General features: G+C 41.4%; 1 protein-coding gene across 1 annotated transcript in view; it reads right to left on the reverse strand.

The window, feature by feature from the left end:
• Positions 1–16,538, reverse strand: part of LOC117083604 (collagen alpha-1(VIII) chain) — a 554,637-nt gene that overhangs the window by 387,763 nt on the left and 150,336 nt on the right. The window lies entirely within an intron of this gene.

Genomic DNA, 16,538 nt, shown 5'->3' on the forward strand with positions numbered 1-16,538 from the left:
AAAGAAAAAAAATCATAGATGAGAGTAGTAAAAGGAGGAGGGAACAGTTTAGGGGATAAAATGATGAGGTAGGCCTTAGACAAGGACAAAACAGACCATAAACAATAAGGACAAAATAGACAAAAAACAAGTAAATGAATAAATAAATTCAGATAAAAATGATAAGTTCAGCTAAAAGATAAAAGTGCTATAAAGGAACTACATAGCAATTGTGACCTAGGTGGGAGGGTTAGTGGAGGACTGTGGCAAGAGATGAGGATGGAGAAGTACATGGGGGCCATACCTGAAAGAGCCTCTCAGCAATCATAAGGATTTCAAGCAGGAAACCACTGGGCAATTTTTAGGCTGTGAGATCTGCTTATGTTTTTTAAGCTGGGTGATGTGTAGGAATAGTACAAACAGAAAGACTGGGTTGGAGGCTCTTGCAGTCATCAAAGCGAGATAGCAGTGTCTTGGAATTTGATAGTAGAAATGGAAATAAAGAGAAGTGGGACTGGATGAGATTACTTAGGGAGACAGTGTAGAGAGCAGAAAAGAGTTCCTGGGCTTCCACTATTTAGATGTCAGGTGTAGGAGAGGCCAAAGAGCCAGGAGAAAATAGTCAGAGGGAAGAGGAGAGCGAGGCAAATATGATCCCTTCGAATCAACAGAGAAGAGTAGTCCAGAGACAAAGGTGCACTGCTGAGAGTCAAGGAAAGGGGGATAATTGCAAGAGTCAGGTTCTTGCAAAGGGAAAACAGATGGAGATTCAGAGACACATGCAGGAGATGCCATCTGATAGGAGCAGGGTCACTTCATTTTAAGAAGATTCCTGAGATGGCAGGACGATGAAGATATTCCTGTCTTGTGACTTCTATTTTCTCCATGAATTTTGAAACCCAATAATTTAGGACAATGGTTCTCAATTCTGGTTGCTTGGTGGAATTTCCTGGAAAGATTTGTATGTGTATGTAAAGATTTACGTGTATTTGTATGTATGTAAAGATTTGGGTTCTTTTAAAATCCTCTTTTTTTTTTAATACTGCCCTCTTCTTTCGTTATGACTTTGAAGCAATACTGTTGATAACCTGCTCCATTTTCCTTTGACCCGTGTCTGAGCTCCTCTGCAGCTGTGATTGACCATTTCCATCATGCTGATAGCTTCTGTCTCTGAGCACCTCACAAACATGATGCTTTTGTTGTCTTAGGATCTGCTTTCACCTCTCTAAATTTCCTCTTCACCAAGAACTAGTGTTAAATCTCAGCATAGATGGAGTGGAAAGTATAGTGCTTACTACAGGAGAAAATTACTTATTCATGAGAAAAGCTATAGGTTTTCTCTATGTCAGCAAGAACCAACAATTTTGTGAGGTAACTTGAAGCTTAGGCACAGTGGTGATGTATGGTAAATGAGATGGAGACGTCAGAACTGCCTTGGCAGGTTATTAGGGAAAGAGTCAGAAGGCTCAGAGCCCTGGACTTTTTTTTAGAATGTATTTGTTTTTTAATACCAAAGAACCTGTCAGCTCACTGTGTCCCCTGGGAGGGCCAGAGGACAATCTTTCCACTAAAGCAATAAGATTGCAGTAGTGATTGAGCACCAACTTGGCTGAGAGTCTTAATGGTGACTGTCCTGTGCAGGCTAGGAATGACAGCAGGAGATGCTCTAGTATCAATAGGTACCATAGAATCCTAGAACAGCAAAGGCATTTGGCAGCGTGGAATCATCAGAAGCAAAATGGATGTAATTACAGTCAGAGGTCCTTGATATTCAGGATATCTGTGGTGTTCCATAGACTATGATATTTTTAGGGGCAAGATAGGTAGAAAGCTAATGAAAGTGTTGATTGAATTATATAACAGCAATAACAGCGAACTTGAGCTGGTGAACAGAAGGCACATGTCAACTGCCAAAATGGAATAGTATGATATCTGGACGGGTTTCCAGATGTCAGCCAGTTTGGAAACCCAGAGCCCATCAATTAAAAAGAATCTAGATCCCCCTGAGGAAGACCCCCTGCAACACCACAAATATATATGGTATTTACCCATACTTTTTCCACAGGAACCTATGACCATTTTTTCAGAGGAACCATACACTGGAGAAATTGGGAATTCCTAGCTCTTTCAAGGGCTGTCAAATACAGGGTGAACTACATCAATACCAGGGAATCTAAGGTGCACCATAAATCCCTTTTAGAATGGGGCATGCAGTGGCTGGGTGATAGGATACTTTTTCTAATCTGTTTCACACTGGCTGTCATGGGTCCATAAACTTATGGTCATTCCCCAGTTGCCGTGTGCATAATTGTGATAGCAGCTAATAAAACCATTACATTAGTCCTCTGACCAATCAAGTATGAACCATTATGGTAGGAAGGGCCTAGTGGAAGTCCCTGAAACTGTATCCCTCTCCCTTCTCCTTGGCAAAGATAATAAATCAGAGGCCATACCTCATCCCAGTGGAATTGCAGAGATTAATGCCAACTTGAAAGACTAATGGTGACTAAGGAGTTCAGGTAACCAGTATGATCCCTTCGAAGCCAGGTGGACCATGGCAAATGATAGTAGACTACTGTAAACTGAATCAAATGGTATCCCTAATCAGAGAAGCTATAACAGATAATGTATTTTTGGTTGAATCGATTAACACAGCCACTAGCATTTCATATGTGATTTTGATCTAGCAAATATGTTCAGTTCAATCTGTGAGGAAAGACGATCAAAAGCAATTGTATTCACCTGGGCAGATTGAGTTCCGATTAACTCAAGGCTGTGGATATTTTTCTGTTAACATTCTCAGGGCTGGTTAACTCTCCTGCTCTCCATCATCATATAGTTCAAAAAGACTCTGTTTTTTTCTCAAAACAAAACATTGATCCATTGTATTGATGACATAGTGTTAATTGGATCTAGAGAGCAGGTAATGGCAAGTATTCTGGATGCCCTAGTAAAATACATGCATGCCAAAGGGTGAGAGAAATTACAAATGTTCAGGCAGCTGGAACAATGGTTATATTTTTAGGAGTTTGGTGATCTGAGGCATACCTGGGAATCCCCTTCAATGTAAAGGAAAATTTTTTGTATCGCTCATCTTCCACTAAGAGAAACAGTATTTTGTGCAGATAGCCTATGCCACATTTGGAAATAGTGTCCTTACTCATTTATTGGGTGACTCAAAAGGCTGCCATTTTTGCTTACGGTCAAGAGAAGGGAGTGCTCAGCAGCAAGTCTAGGCTACGGCACAACCAGCCCTGCCACTCAGGCCATAATGACATGGCAGATCCAAAGGTGCTGGGTGATAGATAATGATGCTGTATGGAATCTCTGGAAGATCCTAAAGAGAGAATCACGGTGCCTGCCTCAAGGGTTTTCTAGTAAGCTTTGCCTTCTTCAGCCAAACCATTTGAAAAGCAGCTGTGAGCAAAATGTTGAGTCCTAGCAGAAACAGACACTTGACTATGGACTATCAAATGATTATATGACCAGAACTGCCCTTCAGGAACTGGCTAATGTAAGGTTGGGTGCTCACAGCAACAATCCACTGAACAACAGAAATGGTATACATGGGAGCACATCTAAGCAAGTCTAAAAGTCACAAGATACATAAACAGGTGGCCCAGAGCTCCTTGCCTTTTGTGTTTCTCAGCTCACACCTATATCCTCTGGGTTATTCTCTGTGACTAGCTGATAATGTTGGAGGAAAATACTCAAAACTGGTTAAGCTTGGTATGTTGGTAGAACTGAAAATGGATTGCTACTACACTGTGGGGAGGAACCCTAAAGGACAGAAATGAACAGAATTCTGGTGGGCAGAGCTTCAATACATGCATTCATCTCCTTTGAATGGAGAAAATAGTCTGAGGTCATTGTAAATGTAGGGCCTTGAGCAACAGTGAATGGTATAGTTGATTGGGTGGAAGGTCTCTAAGGTAGAATATTTGAAGTTCAGTAATAAAGAGACCTGAGGAAGAGGCCTGTGAGGGACCTAAAGGAGTGGGCACAAAGTGTGTGTATCTTTGTGAAACATGTGTGTGTCCACCAGAGAGTATCCACTACAAGTAAAGCACTGACCAACCAGGTAGACAATGCGGTAGATTGTATTTTTCAAAGATGGCCGCCAATATCCCCCATCTCACATACTCTTCTTGCAATCTGACCTTGACCATTCTCCCATTGAGTGGTGGGATCTGTGTTCCCTTTCCTTGAACCTGGGCAGAACTTTATCATGTCAACCAAGAGAACGTGGTAGAAATGATGTTGTGTGACTTCTGAAGCTAGATCCCAAAAATTCTGCGCATTTCCACCTTGCTCCTTTGGGATGGTCACTTGGAACCCAGGCATCACTCTGTGAGAAAGCTCAAAGTAGTCCACACAGAGAAACCCTGTGGAAAGAACACGTGTAGGTATTCTGGCCCACAACTCAGCTAAGGTCCCTGCTGACGGGCAGCATCCACAGCCAGACCTATAAATAAAGATTCCTCCAGGTGATTCCAGTCATCAGCTGTTGATTGATCCCAAGCTGTGGTCCAAGACTTCATGAAGCAGAGGCTAGCCATTCCCACTATGACCTCTCTGAATGCCTGACATAACAGAATTCCTGTGAGAAAAAATTTGGCTGAAACCTGCTTGTTGAACTGCTGTTTCTATCATGGCCACGAGAGGGCGACCTTGTTTCTTAGGGACCTGCAAGCTGCCAAAACCATATTCCTTTATTGGTCCCTGCCTAGATTGGCAGTGGATTTTCCTTCCTTCTCCTGACCGGGCCTGCTGAGGTCGGATGGCTGAATTAAAGTTTCCTTTTTCTAATCTTAAGTATCTTGAGTATGTATGGGCTCTGTAAAGATCCTCTCATTTAGGTGAAGAAAAACCTGATTATTAACTTTGCTTGTGTAATGAGATAATTGGCATGCAGATTGCATATTTGGGCCTGAGGAAAAAGAAATCCAGTCATCTGGGTTTGTACTTCGAAGTTAATGGGTGAAGGCAGAGCATCTGCATCCAGCAGCCAGGTCTTAAGGTCTCTATGAGGTAACATCCACTGAAGTAGAGGAGGCACAGAAAGTGGGAGTTTCCATAATGGTCTGCAGAAGCTTTCCTGGGAGAACTGGGACTTGTGGTTTTTGGACCACCAAAATGCTGCTGCTTAGGCCCCTGGTGCATTTGGTGAGAAGTACAGTGAACTTGGAGGTAAGGGAGGCTGCTAGAAGTCCTTTCTAATTGCCTCCTATGGTTTATTCCTATTGACAAATAGTTCACCTTTAACTTTTTAACATCATTTTTTGAAATTGTAAATGATACATAATTTAAAATGTATTATCTTAACCATTTTTAAGTATATTAAGTACAGTTTTGTTCAGTGGAATTAAGTACATTCACATTGTTGTGCAACCATCACCACCATTCATCCTCAGAACTCTTTATCTTGCAAAACTGAAACTCTGTGCCCATTAAACAAAAACTCCCCTCACTCCAGCCACTGGCAACTACCATTCTACTTGTTACCTCTATGAATTTGACTAATCTGGGTACTGCATATAAGTATAGTCATACAATATTTGTTCTTTTGTGACTGGCATGATGTCCTCAAGGTTCGTCCATGTTATAGCATGTGTCAACATTTTCTTCCTTTTTAAGGCTGAATAACAGTCCATTGCATTACAGGACACATTTTGTTTATTCATTCATCTATTAGTGGCCACTTGGGTTAATTCCACCTTTTAGATATTGTGAATAATGCTGCTATGAACATGAATATACACACGTATGTCTGAGTTCCTGCTTTCAGTTTTTCTGGGTATATACCCAGAAGTGGAAATGCTTGATCATATAGTAACTCGATTTTTAATTTTTTTGAGAAACCACCATACTGTTTCATAGTGGTCCAGTTTTACATTCCCCCACAGCAGTGCACAAGGGTTCCAGTTTCTCCACATCCTTGCCAACACTTGTTATTATCTGGTTTTTGTTTGTTTTGATACTAGTCTTTCTAATAAGTGTGAGGTAGTTCCCTTTCCTTTTCAAAGCCTGCTGCCTTTGTATATTCTAAGGGATGGGAATGTCACCATAACATCTGCCATAGTCTTTTTGTAACTGACTATTTCTGTTGTCTCTGGTAAGCATAATAATCAAGAAACAACTGAGAGCCCTGTCATTTCCTGAACCCTCACTGGCAGTTGTTTGCTTCTTAGATAGCTAAGAACATTTGTCTCCTTCCTTGAGGAGACAATCTGGCATAATACCTGAGAGTGTGGACTATGAAGCCGGATATATGCATTAAAATCCTGGCATTGTCATTTATTAGATCTTAGACAAGTTACTATATCACTATTTCTTTTCTTTTCTTTCTGTCTCTCTCTGTCTCTTTCTTTCTTTCTTTTTTTTTTTTCCAAGGTCTCACTCTGTCACCTAGTCTTGAGTGCAGGCACAATCATAGCTCACTAAAGGCTTGAACTCCCAGGCTCAAGGGATCCTTCCTCTCCAGCCTCCCAAGTAGCTGGTACTACAGGTGCGCACCACCACACTGGCTAATTTTTAAATATTTTTTTGTAGAGACAGGATCTCACTATGTTACCCACACTGGTCTCAAACTCCAGGGCTCAAGTGATCCTCATGCCTCGGCCTCCCAAAGTGCTGGGATTACCAGTGTGAGCCACCATGCCCAGTGCCTCCATTTCTTTAACTGTAAAATGGAGCTAATAATAGAGCTATTATGAGGAGTAACTAAGTCAATACATAAAAACATTTAAAGCAGTTTGTGGCACATGGTTGGCAGTCACTAAATGGTAGCAATTGTTACCCCTCTGGAAGATCCCTGAGGCCTTCCCAGAAGCTGATGCCCTAATGCTTCTGTACAGCCTGCAGAACTGTGAATCAATTAAATCTCTTTTCTTTGTAGATTACCCAGTCTCAGGTATTTCTTGATAGCAGTGCAAGAACAGACTAATTCAGAAAATTGGTACTGAAGAGTAGGGCATTGCTATAAAGATACCTGAAAATGTGGAGTCAGCTTTGGAACTGGGTAGCAGGCAGAGGTTTGAACAATTTGGTGGGCTCAGAAGAAGACAGGAAGATGAGGGAAAATTTGGAACTTCCCGGAGACTTGTTAAACTGTTATGACCAAAATGCTGTTAATGATATCGACAATGAGGTCCAGGGTAACGAGATCTCAGATGAAAGTGAGAAACTTATTGGAAACTGGAGCAAAGGTTATTTTTGTTATGTGTTAGCAAAGAACCTGGTGGTATTTTACCCCTGCCCCAGGGATCTGTGGAACTTTGAACTTGAGAGTGATGATTTAGGGTATCGGTAGAAGAAATTTCTAAGCAGCAGAATATTGAAGATGTGGCCTGGCTGCTTCTGACAACCTATGCTAATAATGTGTGAGCAAAGCAAGGACATAAAACTAGAACTTACATTTAAAGGGGAAGCAGAACATAAATGTTTGGAAAATTTGCAGCCCAGTCATGTGGTAGAAAAGAAAAGCCCATTTTTAGGGGAGCAATTCAGGCTGGCTGCAGAAATTTGTATAACTAAAAGGAAGGCACATGCTGATAGTCATGACAATGGGGAAAATGCCTCCAAGGCATTTCAGAGATCTTTGTGGCAGCCCCTCCCATCACAGGCCTGGAGGCCTAGAAGGACAGAATAGTTTTGTGGGCCACACTCAGAGCCCCACTACCCTGTGCAGGCTTGGGACACTGCTCCCAGCATCCCAACCATTCCAGCTCCAGCCCTGGCTCAAAGGGGTCCAGGTACAGCTTGGGCCACTGCTTCAGAAGGTGCAAACCATAAGCCTTGGTGGTTTCCATATGCTGTTAAGCCTGTGGGTATGCAAAGTGTAAGAGTTGAGGCTTGGGATCCTCCACCTGGATTTCAGAGGATGTATGGAAAAGCCTGGATGTTCAGACAGAAGCCTGCTGAAGGGGCAGAGTCCTCATGGAGAACCCCTACTATGGCAGTGCAGAGGGGAAATGCAGGACTGTAGCTCCCACACAGAGTCTCCACTGGAGCATTGCCTAGTGGAGCTGTGAGAAGAGGGCCACTGTCCTCCAGAGTCTGGAATGGTAGATACGCTAACAGCTTGCACTTGTTGCCCGGAAGAGCCACAAGCACTCAACATCAGCCTTTGAGAGCAGCTCTGGGAGCTGAACCCTGCAAAGCTGTAGGGGTGGAACTGCCCAAGATCTTGGGAGCCCACCCCTTGCATCAGTGTGCCCTGGATGTGAGACATGGAGTCAAAGGAGATTGTTTTGGAACTTTAAGATTTCAGGACTGCCCTACTGAGTTTCAGACTTGCATGGGGCCTCTAGCCCATTTATTTTGACCAATTTCTCCCTTTTGGAATGGGAGTATTTACCCAATGCCTATACCTCCATTGTATCTTGGAAGTAACTAACTTGTTTTTTATTTTATAGGCTCATAGGTGGAAGGGGCTAGCTTTGTCTCAGATGAGACTTTGGGCTTTAGACTTTTGAGTGAATGCTGGAATGAGTTAAGACTTTGGGGGGCTGTTGGGAAGGCATGATTGGATTTTGCAATGTGAGAAGGACATGAGATTTGGGAGGGGCCAAGGGTGGAATGATAGGATTCGGATCTCTGTCCCCACCCAAATCCTATGTCAAAATGTAGCCCCAGTGTGGGAGGTGGGGTGTGGAAGGTGATTGGATCATGGAGGCCGTTTTTCGTAAATGTTTTAGCACTGTCCCCATGCAGTGGTTCTCATGATAGTGTATGAGTGAGTTCTCATGAGATCTGGTTGTTTTAAAGTGTGTAGCACCTCCCCACTTTCTTTATTCCTCCTGCTCCAGCCATGAGAAGATGTCTGCTCTGACTTTTGCCTTCCACCATGAGTAAAAGCTTCCTGAGGCCTCCTCAGAAGCAAATGCTGCCATGCTTCCTAAATAGCCTGTGGAACTGTGAGCCAATTAAACTTTTCTTTATAAATTACCCAGTCTCTAGCCAGGCATGATGGTATGTGCCTGTAGTCCCAGCTACTTGGGAGGCTGAGGCAGGAGGATTGCTTGAGCCCAGGAGTTCGAGGCTGCAGTGAGTTATAATTGCACTACTGTACTTCAGCCAGGGCAACAGAGCGAGACCCTGTCTCAAACATAAATAAATAAATAAATACATAATAAATTACCCAGTCACAGGTATTTCTTTGTAGCAGTGAGAGAATGGACTAATACACCCTCCATACCACACCCTAGTACTTCACCTCCCTTTCCAACTATTGTAGAAGATACTCAGTGTTATCATTTACTATCTTATAAATGCAAATCCTGGAGTTTAAAGAGGTTAAGTAATTGGCTCAAGGTATCATAGCTGGTGAACAGAGGCGCTGAGATTTGTTCTCTTTTGGTTTGACCCTAGAACCCTCTCCTAACATTTTTTTTTTTTTTTGACTCTGGTTTGGCAGAATAAATAGCAAGGACAGCATCATCTTTGCTGAGGAAAGATGACTATTAGTAGTACGCAAGTGGAGCGTCATCAGTGTTACATCAGCTTTTCCCCTGTGTCTCTCATCCCACGAATGAAGAGCAGATGTGAAAATTGCTGCCAGCCACTCACTTGTCAGATGAGAACTGACTTGGCTGTGCTTATGACAAAATTAATTTTTAGGTTGTGATGGTTTTAATAAGGCATGTGAAATGTAGATGTCCTCAAGATTTATAAACTTTAATTTAGAAGTGTCTTTGATTCTAATACAAGTCTGTTTTTACTTACAGTAAGATAGCAAAGAAAAAAGTTTCTGGAAAGGTTCTGGATGTGTCTAAGGAAAATTTGATTAGATGGTCCAGTGTTTCAGTAACACACACAAGAAGCTTCTGAATAACTTATAAAAGTGAGATGATATGTCCCACTTTGATTTAAATTCCATTACATGTATCCTTAGAAATTAGCAAAAAAATTTTTTTTCTAATAATAAGACACATTATTAGATGATTTTGACTCATAAAGAATAAGTTGTTTGGAATAAAATTTGTCTAGACACAAGTGTTGGTTCTGTAAAATGAAAGAAAATATCCAAAATTCTGTGCAACTCTCTGTTAAAAGATAATCCTAAGGCTACTTCAGAGATATTTTTGTTATTCAGGATATGGAGTGAGCATGAACATTTGCATTTTAATGGTCACAAGAACCATTAAGGAGAGAAACTCCCAAAATATAGTAAGACATGATTGGTTTCAACTCTATGTTGGCTCTGTATGTTTGGAATGCTTTGTAATTCCATATGTTTATCTTTGCTGTATCTTTGATAAAATGATATGTTAAACTAACTTCTTGCAGTACATAAAGGAGGAAATTGTAAAGCAATTTATTTTGTTCTGCAAATGGTGTTACTAATTACAGGTTAGTCTTTTTTCTCCCACTTATTACAAGAGGCCACGAGACCTCTCCCCAGGCTCACAGTTCTTCTATCTTTCATCTTCCTGCCAAAAACACATCTTTGGAGCCCAGGCATCTTCCACTGTTACCGACTGAATTGTGTCCCCCAGAATGCGTATGTTGAAGTCCTAATCTGCAGGACCTCAGGACCTCAGAAGGTGACATATATGGAAATAGCGCCTTTAAGTAATTAAGTTAAGAGGAGGTCACAAAGGTAAACCCTAATCCAGTATGACTGATGTCTTTATAAAAAGCAGAGATTAGGACACAGATAGGGGGAAGATTAAGTGAAGACATAGGTAAATGATGGCCATCTATGAGCCAAAGAGAGAGGCCTCAGAAGAAACCAACCCTGCTGACACCTTGATCTTGAACATCTAGCCCCAGGACTGTGATAAAGTATGTTATTTAAGCCTACCCAGTGTGCGGCACTTCATTAATGGTGACCCTAGCAAACTAAAAAACCCACCATCAGGTCAGATTCAACAAGTCTTTAAACAAACTGGATGTCTTCCCCTGTATCCTGCCTGGCATGGGTTCTACTAATGGCTTTATCATTTCTGTTGATGGCACCATCTGTGTTTTCCAAGTTTGTTAATGGGAGGAAACTGCCATTTGGGGCCAAGTTTCCTTCTTTTGGGGCCAAGCTTCCTTCTGTCTTATAAGGCCATCTAGTATTGTCCCCAAGTTCAATTCAGTCTTTCAGCTAGCTCTTCAGTTTTTTCATTCTTCATCATCCCAGTTCTGAGGCCCTGAAACAACCTCATTGTCATGCAGCCCTTAAACCCTGACACCTGAACCTACCTTCTTCTACCTCCTCACTTGCAAGGTCTATTTAGGGTCCTTCACCATCACCCAATATTTCATTTCTGCATAGAAGATGGTCTGGTCTCATAATTGGTTTTAATACGTGTAACCTGCCTTCTTCAGTGTCAGCTTCATAGCGTCGTCAAAATAATTTTTCCAAAATACCTATTTGTATACCATTTTCCCACTTAAGGACCTACTGTGTCTTATTGCATATTAAAAATAGAAATGTCTCTTCCCTGTATGTGAAGCGCTGTGTCACTTGACTGACCTTCCTTTATTTATTAAATTAATTTCCTTTACTAGTCCTCAGGTAGATGCTGTGATCTAGTCAGACCATTTCCCTGAGCTCAACTTCCTTTCCACCTGCCACTCAAGACACATACACATACACACTTAGTTTTCTCCTCTCGATTAGAGGAGGAGAAGCTGTTTCTCTTGGGATACTTTCATGATCCCTCCCTCCAAATTCTACATATCTTTAAAAATCACCTCTCCAACAATCTGAAATTTTTATCCCACAGTTAGCTTCTACATAATCTTGAATACCTGAGCTAGAAGAGAATTTCCTGCCATTTGGTCTAAACTCACATCCAGTTTAGGACTCCCTGCCCCCACCCCTCACCCCACAGCATTCTTCAGGGATTCATTCTTTCCTCATCCTGGTATTAGACCACTACTCGATGATGGGCTGTGGATGAAAAAATGAAAGAACTAGCCTGCTCACAGAAGCTTATACTATAATAGGGAAGATGACAAGTGGTTCAGTTACAAAGCAGAAAAAGTGAAGGGACAGAGGCATGGGTGAGGCAGATTGTGATGTGGTGTTGGTGATGTGGGGGAGAAAATGACCCTGAAGGGTGAGGAGTTTACCCAGCAGACAGGTCAGAGAAGGTATTCCCAGGAAGAGGGCAGCATGGAACTGTCTTTCTCTTTCTGAATTTCTCTAGCACGTACGAATCCAGTCAACAACACAACACCCTGCTCTGTGCAGGCTCTGCTCTTGGAAATCAATTTTCTGTTTAACAAACATCTTGATATCCTCCAAGCAAGATATATATATATTTTGTTTTTGTTTTTGTTTTTTTAACACAGTCTTGCTCTGGTGCCAGGCTGGAGTGCAGTGGATTGATCTCGGCTTACTGCAACCTCTGCCTCCTGGGTTCAAGCGATTCTCCTGCCTCAGCCTCCTGAGTAACTGGGACTACAGGCATGCGCCACCACCCCCAGCTAATTTTTGTATTTTTAGTAGAGACAGGGTTTCACCAGGTTGGCCAGGATGGTCTCGATCTCTTGACTTCGTGATCCGCCCGCTTCAGCCTCCTAAAGTGCTGGGATTACAGGTGTGAGCCACCACACCTGGCCCAGAAGATAATTTTTTAAGGAGAAGAGTTATGTTTTCTGTCCTTTTGTATGCCTCACATTGCTTAGTAGTATCAGGCACCAAGTAGGGGCTACTTTATTTGTGTTCTGTTTTAATATAAAGGGGTACTATACACCTATTGTAAGACATATATTTTGATTTCCTTTATTTAGTAACAGTGATGATAGATTTGCCCTGCTGTTCAGCATTACGAATTCTAACCATTTATTCTTCCCTGCCTCCATTTCCTCTTCCCTGCCTCCATTTCCTCTATATGTTCTTCCATTCACTTTTGTGACAACACTCTATGCCAATAAGATGACTGTAAGGGAAGTGTATTTGGCTGTGAAATAAAACCAAACTAACTGGGCTGTATGGGAATGGAAGTTGTAGCCTGATGGTTTAAACAAGTAAGTTAACCAGCCATAGACTGGTGGTACATACTTGCTTATTGAATGATTTGAATAATCCCTTTGTAATATTTTAGACATGGTAAGTTATTATCATTCTGGGATTGGTAAGTCATCACAAAATAATTCTTCTCGGGGTCTTACTAAGACCCTTAGACTCTTCAAACAGGTCTGCTTCTTCCCTTTACCTCCACTCACCACTATCTCCCCTCAAAATATTTGGCTTTTTTTTTTGTGGCAGAGTGAAATAGAATGGAGTATTTGAAGATTGGTCTCTTGTAGGAAAAGAGAACTCCATGGCCATTTTTTTCTTTTGTAATGGAAGTGGCAGATGCAGCAGCTAATTATTCCCTAATATGGATTCTCTCTTCTCCCATACTACTAAAAATAGAACCCCTGAATTTTAGCTGGGCATATGGTTACATAGACTATTCAATTTCCCACACTTCCTTACAGCCTCTTGTGGTCATGTGACTACATTTGGAGCCAAGGGATGTGGGAGAGAGTGATCCAAGCAGCTACTAGGTTGAATTCTTTAAAGCAAAAAGCATGTCCTGTCCTTCCTGCTTTGTTCATCCTCCCTGGGGATAGAATGTGACTGATGGTTAGTATCCTGGACCATGGAGATGAGGGCAACAGCCTTGAGGTAGAAGAGCAATAAGATGGAAGGAGCCTGGGGCCCTGATTGGAACTACCATGTGAGTCCTAGACTGCTTATCCTAGGAGCTCTTATGTCAAAGAGGAATAAATTGTTCCGTGTAAGCTATGCTTATTTTAGGTCTCTATTTCAGCAGCTAATTCATAAGAGTAGGAATTTAAAAATGCTTGTGAGGTTCAGCGTCAACTGAATGATATGAACAAGATGAGAAACACACTTTTAAAGATATTTAATGATGGTTTTGAAATCAGTACAAAAATTTAAATACAGAAATGATTTGCTATTGACAAGTCTCAAATCTGTCATGGAAACTCAAACAAGTTACCAGTCTGTTCACCGTTCATTGTATTCTGTAAAATATTTGATACCAGTCACCCACTACAGACATTCTTCTCCCCTGTGGGATGTCATACTGCATTAAAACTCTGTATTTACATAACAATAATACGAGTTTGGTCCATTTCACATGGAAGAATTCTGGTTAATTTTGAACTAAATAGGGATTATAGCACAATCCCTAGACTTTAGAACATGTGGTTGTTTCATCTGCTTTTATACTAATATGTTAACATGTTGTGCAGCACTCAAAAGGGAAATACAGGCACATAGATAATTATTTAAAACTCTTTTTTAAATTAAATGGAGTATCATTTAGGTCTGAGATTAGCACCATTGTAGAATGCACAGTATTTGGCGTAGATGTTGCTCCTCTAGTGTCTAAAAGTTAGAAACCTATGTCTGATAATACACATACACACACATGCACACGCATACACACACACACACACACACACACACACACACACATATATAGGCAATTGAGTAACAACCAATAAATAAGTTGGAAGATATTTTGAAAAGTGAAATTTGGTTTTAACTAAAAAGATAATTTCTCTCTTGCTTGGTGGGAATTAAAAGCCCATACATGTACAGATAAATACAGTTTTACAAATCACCTCATCTGACTTGATTTAAAACCATTTCAATGTGGCTGTTTAGCAGAAGGAGCCCAGTGGATCCATGTTTCCCCCATAGTCATCAGCCCAAAACCAGTATCCTCAAGAACAACCCAAAGGATATTTGGCCACATAAATGCTGTCTGCTTTGAAAACAAAGGTTGTGGAGGTCATCTTTTTGTTGGGAAAAGATTGTTGTATAATTAGTAGTGACTAAGAACCCCTGTGGTAATGGACTAATTTCTCTTCTTAAAAATTGAGAAGAAATGGTGCTTGTATACTGTATAGGGAAATGAGATGTTGGCCAAGAGAAGGATTTTTGTGATGGTAATAATGATTCAGATTTGACAAAGACACATTTCTATGTGTTTTCATACCGTATTTATTTGTGTATTTTTCCATCTATATCTATCCCCTTAACTCACGGTTTTATTTTTGACAAAAAGATACAAGATTCCACCACCATAACCCCACATTATTGCTTCAGGTGACTAATAGAGTCAGCAGCAGGCTAATAGCAAGCTCAAAATGGGTTTTCGGTGTTTTGAGATCAGATTAGGATGCCCAAAGTAGTTAGTATGTGCCCAAGCAAAAACCTGGAAAAATATTTGTTTCTCCTTTTTAGACTTATATTGGCCTTTGATTTGTGCCAAATACAGGATGACATTAAAAACACGGGCTCTTGTTGCCCTTTGACATTCTACATTGCCCTTCTACAGTCCGCTTCTAAAGAAACAGTTCTTTTCCTATAGTTTTACTTCCTGTACCCAGAAGCAGCACATCTGTTTTTAAATTCGAAATTTCAGAATTATTTTTTTCAAACATTAATTTTTCTGTGTAATTCTGAAACTCCCCCCTCACCAATAAAGTATGGCTTGGATTTTGAAAATTGACTTTGGCTGGGTGCGGTGGCTCACGCCTGCAATCCCAGCACTTTGGAAGGCTGAGGCAGGTGAATCACTTGAGGCCAGGAGTTCGAGACCAGCCTGGCCAACATGGAGAAAACCCCTTTACTAAATATGCAAAAATTAGCCAGGCATGGTGGCGCAAGACTGTAGTCCCAGTACTCGGGAGGCTGAGACAGGACAATTGCTTGAACCCAGGAGGTGGAGGTTGCAGTAAGCCAAGATCGTGCTACTACACTCCAGCCTGGGTGACAGAGTGAGACTGAATCTCAAAAAAAAAAAAAAAAAAAAATGACTTTGGAACCTCAGATTATACATTAATTTGCATACATACTAAACAGAGATATGTCTTCAAAATTCACAGTTACTAAAAATTACTGATATCTCCATGATTAGAACCAAACTGTGGTTGTGTGTGTGGTCAAAGAAGGAGAATTTTTTTTTTTTTTTTGAGGCGGAGTCTCGCTCTGTCGCCCGGACTGGAGTGCAGTGGCCGGATCTCAGCTCACTGCAAGCTCCGCCTCCTGGGTTTACGCCATTCTCCTGCCTCAGCCTCCCGAGTAGCTGGGACTACAGGCACCCGCCACCTCGCCCGGCTAGTTTTTTGTATTTTTAGTAGAGACGGGGTTTCACCGTGTTAGCCAGGATGGTCTCGATCTCCTGACCTCGTGATCCGCCCGTCTCGGCCTCCCAAAGTGCTGGGATTACAGGCTTGAGCCACCGCGCCCGGCCAAGAAGGAGAATTTTTAATGCTATATAAGCATAACTGATAACTGCTATTACAAATAAATATTCCACAAATTTGGAAAGTTCAATTGGAGGAAGAGTTTTTTTCCTTGTAATTTCCAGGTGTTTATATTAGTTAGGCCATAGTGAAAATTACATGGAGGAAAGAAAATAGAAAAAAAAGTCACAGAAAAAAAAAAATGAAATAGAAACTCTGGTGAGTTAATTACTGCTCATGTCTCCCGTCTGGTTCTCTAGCTGCTTGAGGGTTACTGTCTAATGCTCCACGAAAGTGTCTTACCCAGTGCTAGGTACAGAGAAGGCACTGAGTAAATTCATAACGGC

This window comes from Trachypithecus francoisi, unplaced genomic scaffold (genome assembly GCF_009764315.1).
Source record: "Trachypithecus francoisi isolate TF-2019V2 unplaced genomic scaffold, Tfra_2.0 Lachesis_group0, whole genome shotgun sequence".
NCBI classification, from domain to species: domain Eukaryota; kingdom Metazoa; phylum Chordata; class Mammalia; order Primates; family Cercopithecidae; genus Trachypithecus; species Trachypithecus francoisi.